Below are 16,982 nucleotides of genomic sequence, written 5' to 3' on the forward strand. Positions count from 1 at the left end.
CTAGCCTGTCTGCTTTTGTTGCATTTTCAAGTTTTCCCATCATAAAAATTAATTCAGAAATAAACAAATAAAGCCTCCCCCTCTAGCCTGGAGGCAAGCAGTCTGATGAGGGAAAAGCACAAGGTATTTCTTAAAACTAGAAATGACTTTTGCAGCATGACAGTATGAGAAAGGGCCCAGGGCTGGGTTTTGTTGTTTGGTGGGGTTTTTGTTGTTGTTGTTGTTGTTTTAGGTAGACTCTGCTTTACAGTACAAGCCTCATTTGCGAAACAAAAGCTGAATGCAAATGAAGACCTGCCAGGACCCTCGGACCCCAGTCCGGTTTCCTGCAGAGGCTCAAGGCTCCCCTGCACCCAGTGCACAAACCAAGTGTGTCTGTCGCCTCGACTGGGCAGGTCTCCAAGTTTCAATTCGGGATCAGAGTCTGAACCTAGACCGCCTAGCATGTCACCGCCTGAGCTCGGATGCCAGCCTTCCTGTAGCACTTTCGATACAAAGATCCCAGAGGACCCGAAACCCCCAAGGAGAAAGTGGCTAGGAGGCTGGAACAAGAGTGAGAGAGGGCTTGGTGAACAGGGGTGTGGGCAGAGGCTCTGGGAAGTTAAGGGAAACGTTTCAGTGGTTGTCAGGTTTTATATCTGAAAAGGAGATCTGGCTGAAGATTAATTCACCTCGCTGCTCTCGGTGCGCGAAGCCTCTTACAGTTTACATAGCACTTTCCGTACATTATCTGATGGCATCCTCACAAGTGGAGGGGAGAGGCGACAGATGGTATCACCCGCCCCTTTACAGATGCCCAGACAGGCTGGGAGGCCCCCTTGGCCAGAGCCAGGAGACCATGAGGGCGCCGGACTCTAACCTAGACCTTCAGCCGCCATCCTCACCCTCCAATCCCCACGCAGACCCCTCGCTGGGGGCCACCCAGGCTGGCAGTCTGTGGCGTGTGCTCCTGAAAGGCTGCCCAGAGGAGAGGGCTCTTTTTTTTTTTCTTCTTCTTTTCTTTTTTGGAGCCTCTTCCTCCAAACCTATGCCACGGTGCCCACCAACTTTTGAACAGGGCTGAAAATCACAGATTTTTTTTTCAATGATAGTATTCAAACAAATCTAACGTGAGGCCCAAATATAACTGAAGACTCTTCCTCAAGCGAAAAGAATTTGCTCTCGCCTCTGTACTGCTCAGTAATGCAGTCAAATGTTGAGAAAATGCAGTACAATTTTCTGATGCAGTCTTAACCCTTAGAAGTCTCTGGCTGGTGTCAGGTCCTGAGCCCAAACCCTTTCCCTAGGAGGGTGCAGACACAGCCTGGAGCAGCTTCCCCACCTTCTGCTCATCTGCACCTGTCTTCTCAGGTTTTCCCTTGGTCCAGGACCGAAGGCCCTCCACACCCATGCACACCCCCTCCCCTGCCCCTGAGGAAAAGGCCACATCTTCTGGAAACCCTCTCAAGGGCTTTAGTCAGCTGACCCTACCCACCAGCTGCTCTCCTCAATTCCTCCCTCTCCAGGATCTTTCCTGTCCATACACCAAGGTAATACCAGCACCCAAAACACCCTTCCATTCTGCACAGGTCCTTCCTGCTCCCGCTCCGTATCTCTGCCCTCTCTTGCACAATCAAACTTTGCCAAAAAGTTGCCCACACATGCTGTGACCAGTTCCACCTCCTAGACCCCCCCCAACCCCTCCAATCTTGCCCCCACCCCATCCATTGCATTCCACGGAAGCGGTTCTTTGGAAAGTCCCCAGTGGCTTCCATTTTGTCAAATAATCCAGTGGTGACTTTTCTGGCCTTATCAACCTCATGAAACATTTAACCACCACCCCCTCCGCACCAACACACCAACACACACAAACACAGCGCCTCTACTCTCTATAGGCTCCTTAGGGGATCCCATCCAGTCTCCTAGATTTAAACACCAGTTCCCTGGCCAATGGCTCATTTTTATCTCTTGCCTGGCCACTCCTCTGGTGCTGGACACTGCTGTCAGACTGCCTTCCTGACCTCTCCACCTTGAGTCTATCTAACAAGTGCTTCAACCTTAGCGGGACCCAAACAAAAATAGCTTGATTCCACTCCCCTCTTTCTCCCAATCTTCCCCGTCTGGGCAAACAGCACCAGCCATGTACCCAAATGCTCAAGTCAGAACCCTCAGAGCTTTCCTCAACTCTTTCTCACCAGCTACCATCAAACCCAAACAGAAATACCTCCAAAGGTACGCACTTCCTGATACCTCCAAAGTGCATCTCACATGCACCTGCTCTCTCCACTGCCCATCATCTTCTACCAGGCCTGCTCTCCAACTCCACACCTGCCCACCTCCACCACTGCAAGCCCCTTTATCAGAAGTTGGGAGTGTCACTTCCCACTGGAAACTTTCAGTGGTTTCTCACTGCACTTCAAATGAAACCCAACCTTTTCAAAGGCCTCCAAAGTCCTGCACATTCACCTCGTGCTGCCCTCTCTGTCCCTCTTGTCTGCCTGTGCCCTTCTTATACAGCATCCCCCAAGCCAAAGTCCTTCCACACAGGCTCTCCTCCTGGTGCTCTATTCCAAACCTCAGAGCACCTTTATAGGCTACTCTAGCTGCGTAAGGCCAGGTCACTGTTCCCTGTGGTTTCATCATTTATCACATTTTGCAATATATATTTCTGTACGTGTCTACCACTCCTCTGAATGGTAAGCTAGAGGCTGGGGTGGGGGTAAGGGGAGAGGGAGTAAAATATGTGTATTTTAATTATCATCATAGTCCCAGAGCCTTAAGACAGTACCTAGAATAGTAGGTACTCAGTAAAGTAGCTACTGAACATACCAGTGAATAAAGTAGATCCAATTATGGCATGAAAATAATTGTTACCTTCTAGGACCCCAGAGTTATCACTGCCATTAGGGCACAAGGGTTCTCTTCCCCCCTTTCTAACAACAACAACAAAAATGTTTAGTATGGTTGCACCGACAGCCCAATAACTCAGCATATCCCACCAATCCCCAGCTTGTCATCTTTGACCAGGAAAACACAAAAACTACCCTCTTGCTCAGTAAACGCAAATTAAACAGAAGACCTTAATAAGCAGATACCATGAGTACTTTAAAATTCTTAGAAAATATCACACGGTCTTTTTATTATGCAGTTTCTTTAACCCAGAAGAAAAGATTTAGTAAGAAGCCATGGGATCAAACATAGTGTTACCAGGACTGTATTATTCCTTAAAATGCCACAGTACCCGTGGTGACAAGTGCCAATATCTTGGTCGCCAGCTACTCCTGTCTCCTCCCCACAAAAGAAATCAACTATGTTTTACTTTCCCCTTTATTTCTGTGGTTCCCCTCCAACATGCAAATTCAGAAATATTATTAATCCACAAGATCCCAGCTGATTCTAATCCTCCCTTCTCCCTAAATCACACTGTTCTATGAGGTCATAAATAAGCTGAATTCAACTGCTTTTAGAGCAGAACAACCAACATCCATTCCTACTGGCTGGGGTCTGAGCCACTTGTCTGGATCCTCACTTTTTATGTCAATGTTCAAAGTCAATAAAAACATCTAGAGCTTTCCCCCAAAAAGATGCCCAAGGTGAAATACAGGATAGCCCAGAAATGACAGGAATTCGACATCACTATTATAAACTCTATCACAAACATATGACCAAATCCCAATTACCTGTATGTGAATTCTCCACAGAAAGTGGGTAAAGCCACACTCAGCCTTCTCCCCCAAGACTACGTCCTCCTGCGGCGTGGGAATAACAGCTCAATTAACCTTAGACTTGACCAAGCATAATTAGACAGGTAAGCCAGCTGGCTGGAGGGGAAATTTTCAAGATTAACTGAAATTATTTTGGGTGCCTGGGGTTATGTGCCCCCAAGCTCTATTAGCACATATAATTGGGAAACAACCATCTACTTTTTTTTCCCAAAATAGTGGCAGACTTTCCTTAAGTATTTCTTTGTATTCGATGGTCAAGATTACCGGCTAGCTACTCAAGAGTCCTTTTTGGAATGCCAAGGTACAAATCCACTCTCTCCACGAGAAGACAAACACGGAAGTTAATCAACTCGTCCTAGTCCATGAAGCAATTTGGCCGTTGGCCCAGGAAGAGCCTGTCGAGACCTCCTGAGACCTCTCTCCACAAGACCCAAGTCACAGAATTTCAGAAATGGGAGAAACTCATGGGTCAAATACGTATTATTAAGATTTAAAAAAAACCCAAGACCCAGAAGTGGCTAAAAACTGGTACCTTCCCAACTTTTCTCCTAGGTGACATTTGCTCCCTGCTTTGAGAATCAAATCACCTTAAAAGTTCTTTGTCACTTTACAAATAATGTGAACTGAGCCAATTCTCCAATGCAAGACAATGGTAACACTTTCTGATTAGTAGACTTGATGGAGAACCCTTAAACTTTCAAAAAAAAAAAAAAAAATCAATGCGTTTGATTATTATGACCAACCTACCTATCAGAGGAAAAAGAATATTCTGAGTAAGCTTTGTCTTTGTGACCACACATTTTATTATATAAGCAGCAGTCCCCTTTTACTACGAAAGCTCCTACTTCACCAAAAACCACAGGCCCAAGCCAGTTAAGGAGGCAAAACTGAATACTTTTCACACAGTTCATAGAACAACTGTTTTCACAGCAAGCTCACATAAATGCTATGTGATATTAACACATGCCTGCTAGGTGGAAGCCAGCTTACCAAGCTGTGAAAAGACCCATGTTCACCATGGAACCTGCAGAATTAATATTCTCAATGCCCATAAAGCAGAAGGGAAATGCTCTTTTTTTAAGATGTCAAGCTGGCTTCTCAACAATCCTTTGGCGAAAATGGACATGCCTAAAAGGGCGGGGCCCCAAGAGGTGTGTCACTCCCGGTATCAATTCCTATAAATCAAATCCTGACAATCACCACAATATTTTAAAAAGAATGAATTATGATTCATGGGCCTTCAAACCTTTATTACCACAAGAACATTCTCGGCAAAACAGAAAAAAAAAAAAAAGCTACTGTGACTTGATTAATGGCCAAAGCAAGACAATAAAATAAATCTCATAAATATAAGGAAAAAAAAAAACTGAAAGACTGCTCTTGGCTTCTCGGATAGACACGTAAATAATTCAACTACCCTGGGGTAAACATATATAAAGATTTTGTTTACCCTCCCAGCATATACACCATCCAGACTAAGATTCTCAGCAGGGAAAAATAATAGTGAATTTTTTAAACTAATGCCTAGTTAGGAATATTTGTTAAGTGGCAATAATATTTAATTTCCAATGAACTCAACTCTCAACTGGCCAAAAATCAAATTCTCAATCTGGAAATCTGATGACAGGAAGGAAAGAAGAAAAGCACCGTCCATCAGTAGCACGTAGAGAGATCTTTTTTTAAAACCCACTTTTTCCCCTCCTAGAATTGAGCTCATCCACAGAATTGCACAAAGCTTAACCAACTTTAGTTAACCACACATGTAGGTTACTACCTGACCCTAAGAAACACGTCTGGGTTTCCGTCTCATCTGGGTTTGAGTCTCTGGAGTTAAAATTATACTGGCAAAGTTAAAACTCCCAGTATCATCAGGGTCCCTGATAGCCAAATCCTATAACTCATTTGCAGAAACCAGCAGGCTGAAGACCAGGAAGAGAGAGGCTGGGAGAAGCAAAGACTGCTGGTTAACTGGTTAAGCTTGGAGTCCCGCTTATTATTCTGACAGTGGGCATCTAAATCACATTTTCTACCACCGGATTGCTTTCTTGAAACATAAATGATGCCAAAGGTCGGTACCAACTGGGACAACTTAAAACTCCTCTCTTAAGGCTCTCCACCATGGCCTGCTAAAAGGGGAACCCAGGTGGCTTTGGGGAGGCATTTTTTTTTTTTTTTTTTTTAAAGAACTCTTCAGTCATCCCTGGCTTCTTCATTCCCAAGCATCACCTCCACGGACTTCACCAGACAGCCCAGGCCACGTTGTGAGCCACCGGCTTCAACGCTTCATTTGCCAAAGCCACGTCTCGTCTTGGGGAAGAGTTTCCACAAAGCAGGCTGTAACAGACCAGCCGAAGGTACTCGGAGGAACCAGAAGTCATTTTCTTTAACCTAAGGATGGCAGGCGCACATGCTCCAGCCCAGTGCTGGCCAGAGGCTGCCCGCCAGGTGCTCTCGGCCTCCACCAGTGAATGGGTGGTTTTGTGTTATTCTTAAATGTCTATTTCTTCAGCCCACCAGCAGTTAACTTCCCAGTCTCCTAAACTGAAGTTAGGGAGTGAAGGGGGCAGGCTTACCCCCTTACACATTTCTCTTATCTGGGTGGCCGCCGTAACTTGGGGGAGTACCCAGCCCCCAAAGAGCCTTACAGGCACATATCCATACACATATGCATCATGTCAAAAACCCCCAAAGGCACATCCCTAGGGTCCTGCGGTTTCTTGGCTGGAAGAATGAAGGCTTTATAACATCACAAGCTTCAATTGCAAGCCCCACCACCACCACCCTTTAAGCCGGGGCTGCCAATTATAGCGCCCACCGTGGCCCTCCCCCTTTGCTGGGATGCTGGACAGCCTGCAGAGGGACGAGGGAAGAAGGGAAGCAGAAAGAAGGCCCTGCTAACAGACTGAAAGTACAGAAGTGTGTGTGTGGGGGGGTACTTTTCCCTTCCCCTCCCCCGTCTTCTCACGGAGCATCCCCCAACTATTTTTTTTTTTTTAAATGAAACTTAATAAGCTTCTTGCCTACCTTGGCTGTTTCTGCAACAAGTGCATGGGCAATCCGACAAGACCAGACTCCGCTTGGGGGGTGAGATGGGGGGCGAGCAGAGCTGATGGAATAATTTCAATATTAATTTATGTCAGAGCCGCCTTCTCGAAGCGCTACTCACTTACAGTACTGCCCTCAGCCTGTAAACAAATATCGCTCCGCCAGGAAACATACTCCCCAGATGCAAGCCCCTTCCCCAGCAGGGAACAGGGCCCTGCGCCGCCCCCACCCCACCCCCAACAGCATGCGCCCCCACCCCGGGGAGGAAGCTCCGGGTTCCCAAAGCACCAACCCACCACCTCCGCCACCACCCCAGCAAGAAACTTACTCGGTCCGTCTACGCCTCCACCCTCCCTTCAGGAAATCTACTCTCCATATGCATTCAGCCTCCCCGCAGGAAATCTGCTCCCCCCTCCCCCCTTCTATATACATGCACCCCTCCCTCTCCTCCTCCCCACGCGCCCTCCCCAACCAGAAACTTACTAGCGTGCAAGCGTGCAGGCTCTCCTGATCCTGGAAACTTACTCCCAGATATAGCGCCCGCCAGCCCCCTTTCCCGGCCCTGCTCCCCTTCCTGCCCTCCGCGGCAAGCAACTCCAAACTCTCCGCATCCAGCCACTCTCCCTCCCCGGTGGAAATTTGCAGCGCGGGGCCGCGCGCGTGCATCCACCCTCCCCTTCAGGAAACTTACTCCCCATCTGCATGCACCGCCTCTCAGCCATCGCTTAGAGGGAAGGGGGTGTGCTAGGGAGACAGAAATACATATGTATCTCTCGCCCCTCCCCCGGCCGCAGCCCACTCGGGGCCGAGCCGCGGTAACCTGGCCTTACCTTTTGCATTGCTCCCCACCCTCGCCCCCTCCCTTAACCCTCCTTATCCGCTCCCCGGCGACCCCTTTTTTTCACCCATTACCCACCCCTAGCAACCGTTCCCAAGCTCCTCTCGGCCTTTTTTTTTTTTAATCCAGGATGCAAATTCCTCCCCTGTCAGCAAATCGACTGTCAAATTATTTTCTTGCAAAAGGAGAAAGGCGGGGTGGGGGGGGAGCAGAAGCAAAAAAGGGGAGGGCGGGGGAAGGGAGAGAGGGACAGAGGAGGGGAGAGATATCCCTCCGCAGAGCTGGGTCTGGCGGCGGGCGGGGAAGCAGGAAGTAAGGTGTCCAGCGCCGCGGCCGGCGGGTCCTCCGCCGCGGCCCCCACCCGCGCCCCCTGTCCCCCCGGGCGACGCGCTCGGGCGGGCGCGGGCAGCCTAGCGCATTGTTAGCAGCCTCCCCGGCAATGCGCTGCCGACCTTATTTGTGTGCTCTGCATGTGCGTGAAGTTGCACCTTTTGTAGGCTGGCGAGACTCTGGACGAGGATGGGGCGGGGGACGCGGACCGAGTTGCGGCCCCGTGCGGGACCTGTCAGCCCCGGGGTGTGGCGGACTCTCCGGCGTGACCGGAAAATCGAGGCCCGGGAGAAGGCGGCGTGGCCGGGAAGCTGCCGCCTTAGACCCGGACCAGTGCAGGATTGCTTCCTGCGTAGCCGTCCCGGTTATTGTAACCTGCTTTGCAGTTGAACGACTGGGGGTGGGGGGCTATTTATTTTTTATTTTTAAGGGGTTGCAAAGACGCCAGGGTCTAGGTGGACTGCGGAGAGATGGTCTGTACCTACCCCCGCTGCACCGAGGCTCGGCGGGGCTGGGAGAGGGGCTGGGGCTCCCGGGAAGGGGCTGGAGGTTCGCGAAGCGCGCGGCTCCATCCCTCCGCCCCGATGGGGGCGGGGAGGGGGTGCTGCAGCCTGCGCTGGAAACGCAGCTCTCTGGGGAGGGGTCTCCATCTCCGTGGCGCTGCAGGCCGGGGAGGGAGGTTGCCTAGGAGAGGAGCCGGGGCGGGGAGGGGAGGGGGCGGGGGGGCGGCGGCTGCGCGCGCTCGCCCCTCCTCGCGCGCCATGACTGTGGAACGTGGTGCCGGGGAGGAGGGACGGCCGCCGGGGGCCGCCCGGGGCTGCTCGGCATTGGTGCGGAAACCCGAGCCCCAAGTCGCTCCTCGCGCTGTCTCCTCCTCCTCCGCTGCGGGGGAAACCGCTGCACCCAAACCGAGAGCAGCTGCGAGCAGGGGGCAGGGCGCGGGCTGAAAGGCGAGCCGAGGGTTCAAACCTCGGCGGCGCCAGTGGGGCGAGGGCAGGACGGCCCCCGGGGCCCCGCGAAGGCGCGGCAGTCGGTCGGTCCAGCGCGGGACCCCAGCATTTCCAGGCTTCTCTCCCGGTCAGAGGGAATGGGAAACCAAAGGTGGCCAGGCTAGACAGACCCCCCTCGAGCCGGGTCCGAGGCGTCGATCTCAGGAAGGGCCCACAAGACGGCGAGTAGTTTTTGCTCAAGGGAAAGTTAAGCCATGCTTTTTTTTTTTTCCCCCAGTGAGGGGAAATCGTTGCGTCCCTTCCTCGAGATCTCGCGCGGGATAAATGAGGTGCTCCCCTACCCAGACCTTCACTGCTGTCCCCCACCCCACCCCCCACTCGGGCGCTGGGTGGGGACAGGGCGGGGGAAGGCTATATGGGAGCTTAAAGCATGAGGTCATGGGCGGAGAAGGCTGCTGCCAAAAGCGGCCGAGGTTTGTGTGTATTTTGAGGGGTAACGGTTCTTCTTCAGCAGTGATAAGTTCTCCCGCCTGACCCTACCAATTCTGGGGCGCCTGGGCCAGAGAGCCCCCGAAAGAAGAGGGTGGCTCTGGCTATTTTCGCTCAGTGAGTGTTTGACCGGTGCCCAGCCCTTTATGAGGTCCTTCCATAGAAGCAAAGAAAGCTGAGGGACAGCGCACAGTGTCTCGGGGACTGAGAAAGGCTTCAGATGCTCGGTTGCCGCCCCCCTCCCTTCTTCGGTCCTCAGTCTCTTTAAATCGGACTGCTTTCTGTGATAGCCTCCTGTCCCCCTCCCACCCATTCTTCCCCAGCGGCCAGAGGAGTCTCTAAAACTCTCCGCCACACTCCTTCAAAACCCTCCCAGTTGCTCTTAGAATAAAGGCAAGCGCTGAAACCCCTGCGTGATTTCGCCGCTACGGACCTCCCCACTCTCGCAGCTCCTCCCCTCCCACACTCTAAGGCGGGTGGTGCTTCTTTGTTCTGCATGGGGCGGGGGGCGGAGGGGAGATCTCTAACCCTCTTATTACTAACTCCCGCTAGACCTTTAGGATTGGGCTCTACCGTCGTCGCTACCTCCAAGAAGCCTTCCTGAGCATACAATCTCATCTCTAACACCCTCGGGGGAGAAAGACCCTCCCTAGGACACCCCTCCCTCTCCCTCCAATCCAGCTCCTGCTGGAGCTGGCCCCAGTAACGGCCCTTTTCCCAGCCAGGGAAGAATAGCAAAGCTTGAGCGCCATCACTGCCTGGGGCCTGATCTCCTGGAAGGGAGTTAGCCAGGAAAAACCTCCAAATACCCAGTCACCTTTAGAGACCTGGAAGAAGCAGCACTTCCACGTCCCACCCCCAGCACACACCCGTACATGGAAGGCAAGGAGAGATCTTTCCATCTGAAACTCCTCCTTGGGGCAGAAAGATAAGGAACCTGAAGCAAAGACTGAGTAGATAAATGGCCCAGGGTCAATGCAGAAATTCACACTCTGGTCTTTCCGGCTCCTAAACCAGAAGATGCAAAAAAAGAAGGATTGGGGATTTGGGACCCAAAGTATCGCTGCTACACAATCAATCAGGCTTGAGTCACCTTCAAAGACCCCCTGCATCCTTGGGCTGCTACCAACAGAGAAGTAGTATTGCCTGTTGCTTAGTCCAGCAAGCTCTGACCTTGAAGCAACTTGATTCAGTTGCTTTGCCTATAAAATTGGAATCGTGGTATCTACAGTGTAGTGTTGTGAGGTTTGAATGAATTAATATATGTAAAGGCCTTAGAAAAGTGTCTAGAAAAACTCTTGATTATTTGTGAGAGGGAGTTAGGTGCCTCCCACCTTCCCAAGGACCCTAGAAAATCAGGTCCTCAGAGACTACAACTGACTTAACCATCAAAAGTGTTCTGGCCCAAAGAACTCAAAATCCCTGATAAATGCACAGATAACACACAAATATGTTATTTAGCCAGTAAATTCAACCCTCAACAGTGCATGTGCTTGGAGGCAATCCACCGGGTGGATGACCCCCATTCTGTGAGCTGTGGTTCTGGACCCTTAGAATGAGTGTCAGAGGGAGGACACCTGAGATTAAAATATCACCTTGGATCTTTGAAATGAGAGTCAAGCTTGGGGCACCTGGGTGGCTCAGTTGGTTGAGGGTCTGCCTTGGACTCAGGTCATGATTCTAGAGTCTGTGAACAATGACCATCAATGGCCGTCTCCCTGCTCAGCAGGGAATGTTTCCCCCTCTGCCCTTCCCCTGCTCATGTTCAAATAAATAAATAAATCTTGGGAAATAAACAGAGTCAGGCTGAAATACTCCTAATACTGGTGCAAAACCCACCTTGTATGATCTAGACCCTCCTAGGGCTGCAAAAAAATGTAAGGGGACTATTTTTCTTATCATTAGATTCTAGTCTTTCCATTCTCAGTACCCCCACAATAAGGGTTTTTTAAAAAAAATGCACTCACATGGCTCCGGATTCAAATAAACATTGAGAAGTCTCCCTCCCACCCTGTCTGACACCCACCGATTTTCCCTATGTGGAAGCAACCAAGGTCAGTCTTCAGAAGACATGTTTTAACTGTTTTCCAGCTGAGGCCTTCAGAGAACTCCTTGGATGCCTGTTTATATCTTCATGTCCACAGCTCCCTTCTCGAATCCAGGCAGAAATCACTACCCAATCCCCCCCTAGCCACCCCCTTCAGGTTGTATTACTAGGGATGACCATTTCCTGACCTACCAACAAAAGCAAACACTTTGCGGGTTCTTTCTCCTTTTCTACACCAATAATAATCACTAAGGTTTATTGAGTACTTTCTATGTGCCCAGCGCTGTGCTAAGTACTAGACATGCCTAATCCTATTTAATCAGCCCCAAATCATCATTATCCTTACTTTACAGATGCAGACAGAAGTGGAGGATCAGAGTACATAATTTACTCCAATTTGCAAGCCAACTTGAGCCCAAACCCTCTCTCCTAACCAGCAGTCCTCTTGCCTCTGCAACACAGGAAAAAAAATTTTGGTAGCCTGAAGGGGAAGGGGTAGAATGGAGTCTTCAGACTTTGTCAGACCTCAATTCAAAATTTGGCTCTGGCTCTCACAGCAATGAGACCTTGAGGAGGTTTCTTCAGCTCTCTGGGCCCCAGTTCGCTGCCCGCCTATGAACCGGGAATGTACAATTTTCGTGGGGTTAGTGTGAAGATCAAATGCATGTAAATAATGGCTTCCAAAATGCCTAGCAAACCAAATGCAGTGTTTAAATCTTGTGTGGTTCTGATTTGAATAAGCCAATCGTTAAAGAGAGATTTTTGAGACAGGGAAGTAAAATGTGGACTTGATGGAAATGTTAGAGATTATATTAATGTGATATAGATGTGATATATATAGATATCATAGATATGTGATAGATACAGCTATTATAGGTGTGATAATGGCATTGTGGTTAAGTTCTTTCTTCAGTTCTTATCTATTAGAGATGCATAATAAAAGATTTGGGGTGAAAGTATGTCTAGGACTTATTTTCAACTACTCCAGCCTCCTCCTCCAAAAAACAGGAGACAAATAAAATGAGATTAGCAAAATATGGATAATTGTTGAAGCTATTTTTTATACTGTTTTCCCTACTTCTGTTGAATAATTGAAATATTTCAGGTCAATTTGAAATAAATTTAATAGTAAAATGATTATATTCTAAAACATTAAAATTTAAAATGATCATTCAATTACTATGAATTGTTAATAATCATAAAATTTTCTAAATTATTGAAATACAGTACTAACTTACAGTACTTACATGCAAAAATGGCAGTTTTGTTCCCAGGAGACATTCAGGACAGGTCTTAGCCGCCGTTGGCAGCTAAGCAGGTGGTGGGGGTGGGAAGATGGAAAAGAATGAACGCTGCAGAAAGCGAGGTGAACAGGTAATTGTTAAGGACCCATTCAACCATACAGAGGTCAATGTACAGGCAGGTAAATGGCAGGACAAATGGGGCACAGAGGCACAGACAAATTGAAATTGGGGGTGGATTTTCCCCTAAAATGTACGTCTGCACGGAGCCACTTCAAAACTGAATGGATTAGGAATCAATCAGATGCACTGGGCAAAATTCTCAATTCTACCAATGCTGTTACCCAGTCCAGAGGGCCCTGAGTTCCCTTGTTTGCAGTTTGGGTGCAAGACTTCTCCCAACCCTTCTGTTGTCCAGACTGGAAGTCTAAGGAATACTATTGGCCTTCCACAAGAAAAGCATCATTTCTGAGGCCACTCTAGTTATTTGCTTATCTCAAGAACAGATCAGAGCTGAATAGAAATGGAAATATATCCAACTCATAACTAAATAAGATTTTTTAGGACCGGCAAGCATTTGTTTATTGTTCTAGGAGTAATTTTTTTTTTTTTTTAATGCTCTGGATTCAAACAGCTGGAATTATTTTTACATGCGACCCATTTTGAAATAAATGTTTGTCTTCTTTGAGAGAAAATTTGCATTTCAGAGAAAAGATGAGACAATATATTTGGCAACTCTTTAAAGAAAGGAACCCTTCTGTATAATACATTCCTTTATATTAAAGTTAGCTCTTGCGAACTTTCTAAAAGCTGGAAGAAGGGGACGTACGAAAAAATAGGGGAGAAGCCTATATCACCTTGCTTCCTGTATTATCTGAGGCTGCGGAGTGAAGGTTCTGACAGACAATACGAGCAAGTCAAGGGACCATGGAAGAAGTGGACTGTGTGCTTTAGGGATGGGTGATGGATGGAAGGATGTCACTAATGCCGCTGTCGAAGGAGGATCAGTGGTGATGGCAAGTTGGAGCAAAGAAACAGTATGGTGATGGACTGTTATTGAAGCTCTCATTTTTTTCTCCTTAAATCTGGAACAACCAAAGCAATGAAAGCAAAAAATCATGGCAAGGAAGGGCTGACGGGGCTCCCACTTTAAAACCTTTAAAATCAGTAAGATAGCGTAAGTCACGTCAACTGCCAAGTCTGTTAGGGATGGTGTTGACAGAGAAGACCTTACTCAAGACAGGAGGCCTAACTGGTGTTTGCGGTAATACTAAGAGATTGCTATCTTGGCCAAGTTTCTAGCCAGAAGGAGAAAATAGGTTCCAGGCTTTGAGAATGTTCTCAGTTTCAGTCATATTTCCAAGAGGGAAAAAAAAAAGAGAGAGAGAGAGAGAGAGAAAAGCTAGGATATTTAGTAAATTCTGTATCAAATATAAAAAATAAAAAGGGGCTAACTGGTGGAAATCACTGCTAAAAATTCCCATCCCTGTCCAGAAGGCACACTTGGGAGTCACACATTTCAGCTATGGTATTAGTACATGGTGGGAGTGCTCAAGGGCTGCGGTGGCCCACAATGGTTCCCATAAGAGTGGCTTTGTTTGCTGTGAGGGCGAGCACGAGATTAACTGAATTTCCTAGTTAGGATGCAAATCTATTAAAAAGTTTTAAATTGTGGGGCGCCTGGGTGGTCAGTGGGTTAAAGCCTCTGCCTTCAGCTCAGGTCATGATCTCAGGGTCCTGGGATCGAGCCCCTCATTGGGCTCTGCTCAGCAGGGAGCCTGCTTCCTCCTCTCTCTCCACCTGCCTCTCTGCCTACTTGTGATCTCTGTCTGTCAAATAAATAAATAAAATCTTAAAAAATAAAGTTTTAAATTGCATCCCTGTGCAATTTAAATGTAAGTATCAATAACACCTACTTTCCCAGAACACCCAATAGAACCCCAATTTTTTTAAGTGGGAGAGGGGACCTATGAGAACTTGCATTAGAAAGGATCCTGACGTGGGGCGCCTGGGTGGCTCAGTGGGTTAAGCCTCTGCCTTCAGCTCAGGTCATGATCTCAGGGTCCTAGGATTGAGCCCCGCATTGGGCTCTCTGCTCAGCAGGGAGCCTGCTTCCCCCTCTCTCTCTGCCTACTTGTGATCTCTCTCTGTGTATCAAATAAATAAATAAAATCTTAAAAAAAAAAAAAAGAAAGAAAGAGAGAAAGGATCCTGGCAGGAACCAGCTAGCCCGCTCAACAAGTGACTGACAAGTATTTAAAGTAAGCACTAGCTGTAATCATATGCAGGCAGGGCAGACTTCATGGATGTGATCACACAAAAACCCCGCTTAGAAGGGTCTTGCACTGAGCGTAGTGCCTTGTGGTTACCATCTTGAAATTCTCAGTAATTTTTTAACAAAGTGTCCTGCGTTTTCATTTTGTACTGGGTCTCACAAATAATGTAGGCAGTCCTGCGTGCAGGGTTAAGGGAAACCAGCAAGAAGTATAGTATCTGAAGATCAAAGTAGTGTAGAGCCTTTAACCCTCCCTAAGACAGAAAGGGCAAACAAAGGAAGTATCTGGCATGGAGAGAGGGCTATTACTGAAGTTGTGACTGTAGCCATAGCTATAGGACAAAGTCACACCAGAGACGCAGTGGCATTTGGTAGAAGAAGAACAATAGTCACCCCATACACTGCACAGAGGGAGGCAGGTGAGTAGATACCCAAGTTTCTCTCCGCTCCTCCCCTCTGGTCTCTTGCATGTGCTTCCCATTGGTTGAACCCTACAGGAAACCAGAGGGTCTGGGAGCCCACTGATGAAATCAGTGAGTATTAGCTCAGGGTACAATGGAAAAAGGTAAGAGTGAATCTGGAAATGGCAGAAAATATCCAGCTCAGGACTTTTCCTGAAATCTTCAGGATCAGGGTTAAGAGTAAACAAAATGGAAATACCACAAACAATGAACTTCAGTAAAGGACTTTAAGTTGTGATGATTTTTTAAAAAGATTTATTTATTTATTTGAGAGAAAGAGCATGTGTACACACAAGCGAGGGGGGGACAGAGGGAGTGGGAGAGTATCCTAAGCAGACTCCCCACTGGGCACCAAACTCCATGCAACACTGGGTTCCATGCCCCAGGCTCAATCCCACAACCTGAGATCATGACCTGAAACAAAATCAAGAGTCGGAGGTTTAACTGACTGAGCCCCAAATTGTAATGATTTTTAAAGGATAGTCATTTGGTGTGTATTATGCACAGGTTTTTATACACTTTCAAAAGAAAAACAAGACAATTTAAGAATTTTCCCAAAATTGGGTTGTGTGGTGGAAGGAACTGTCATTAGCAAAGAGATAAACCTGAAATTTCAAAAAATTTGAGAAACATTCCAGGCCCCTTGGGGCACCTGGGTGGCTCAGTCAGTTAAGTGTCTGCCTCCGGCTCAGATCATGATCCCAGAGTTCTGAGTTCGAGCCCTGGATTGGGCTCCCTGCTCAGCAGAGAGCCTGCTTCTCCCTCTCCCACTGCCTGCCTCTCTGTCTACTTGTGCGCTCTCTCTCTCTCTTTCTCTCTCTGTCAAATAAATAAATAAAATCTTTTTTTAATAAAATATATATTTTTTAAAAACCCACAAAACATTCCAGGCCCCAAAGTAAAATTTTGCAGACCACCCCCCGGCCAACACTCCTCTTTACTCTTTCTTTTCCTTCCCCTTTCAAGGCACCATGACAACAAAAAGGGCTTTTGACAGGCAGAGAATTCCACGAATTACCAGAGCCACAAGGGAAATAGCAGCTGAAGAGAATCTATTCCCAAAGACGATTTTGATATAATTAAATATTTGTAGATACCTTTTACATATGAGGAGCACTGAAAAGCTCGTACAAAGGGAGTTCGTTATGCCGATTAGTATCTCTTGCAACTATTCCATTCCTCTGAATGGTTTCTACTACCCAGATCACGTTCAAAAAAGTACATATCACTGATTAATTTGGATTCCACTCAGAGTTCCTGACTATTCAGACATGGGCTGAACTTAATTTATCCATTATGGTCTCCATGAAAGACAAAGATTTCGCTTACAAATGTGAATAAGATTACAGGGGCACACCTCATCTTTTTTCAAAATTGAGACAAAAGTCACAGAATATAAAATCAGTAATTTTAAAGTATACAATTCAGTGGCATTTAATACATTCACAATGTGGTATAACCATCCCCTCGATCTAGTTGCAAAACATTTTTATCATCCCAAGGGGAAATCCCATACCCATTATGCAGTCATCCCCGATTCTCCCCTCCCCCTGGCTCCTGGCAACCACTAATCTGCCTTCTGTCTCCAGATTTATCTATTGT

The 16,982-nt window shown here is 47.7% G+C and overlaps 1 protein-coding gene across 49 annotated transcripts in view; it reads right to left on the minus strand.

Moving 5' to 3' along the window:
* Positions 1-8,132, minus strand: part of TRERF1 (transcriptional regulating factor 1) — a 202,564-nt gene extending 194,432 nt beyond the window's left edge. For 8 of the 49 annotated variants that reach the window (XM_082732997.1, XM_082732995.1, XM_082732993.1 and 5 more), the window contains exons 1-2: positions 7,233-7,446; positions 6,729-6,810 (exon numbers count right to left, since the gene is read on the minus strand). The gene's annotated coding sequence lies outside the window, so the exon portion shown is untranslated. The other 41 variants (XM_082732978.1, XM_082733020.1, XM_082733008.1 and 38 more) reach the window with 26 other exon arrangements.
* Positions 8,133-16,982: the final 8,850 nt, after the last annotated feature.

This window comes from Mustela nivalis (genome assembly GCF_964662115.1).
Source record: "Mustela nivalis genome assembly, chromosome: 5".
NCBI lineage: Eukaryota > Metazoa > Chordata > Mammalia > Carnivora > Mustelidae > Mustela > Mustela nivalis.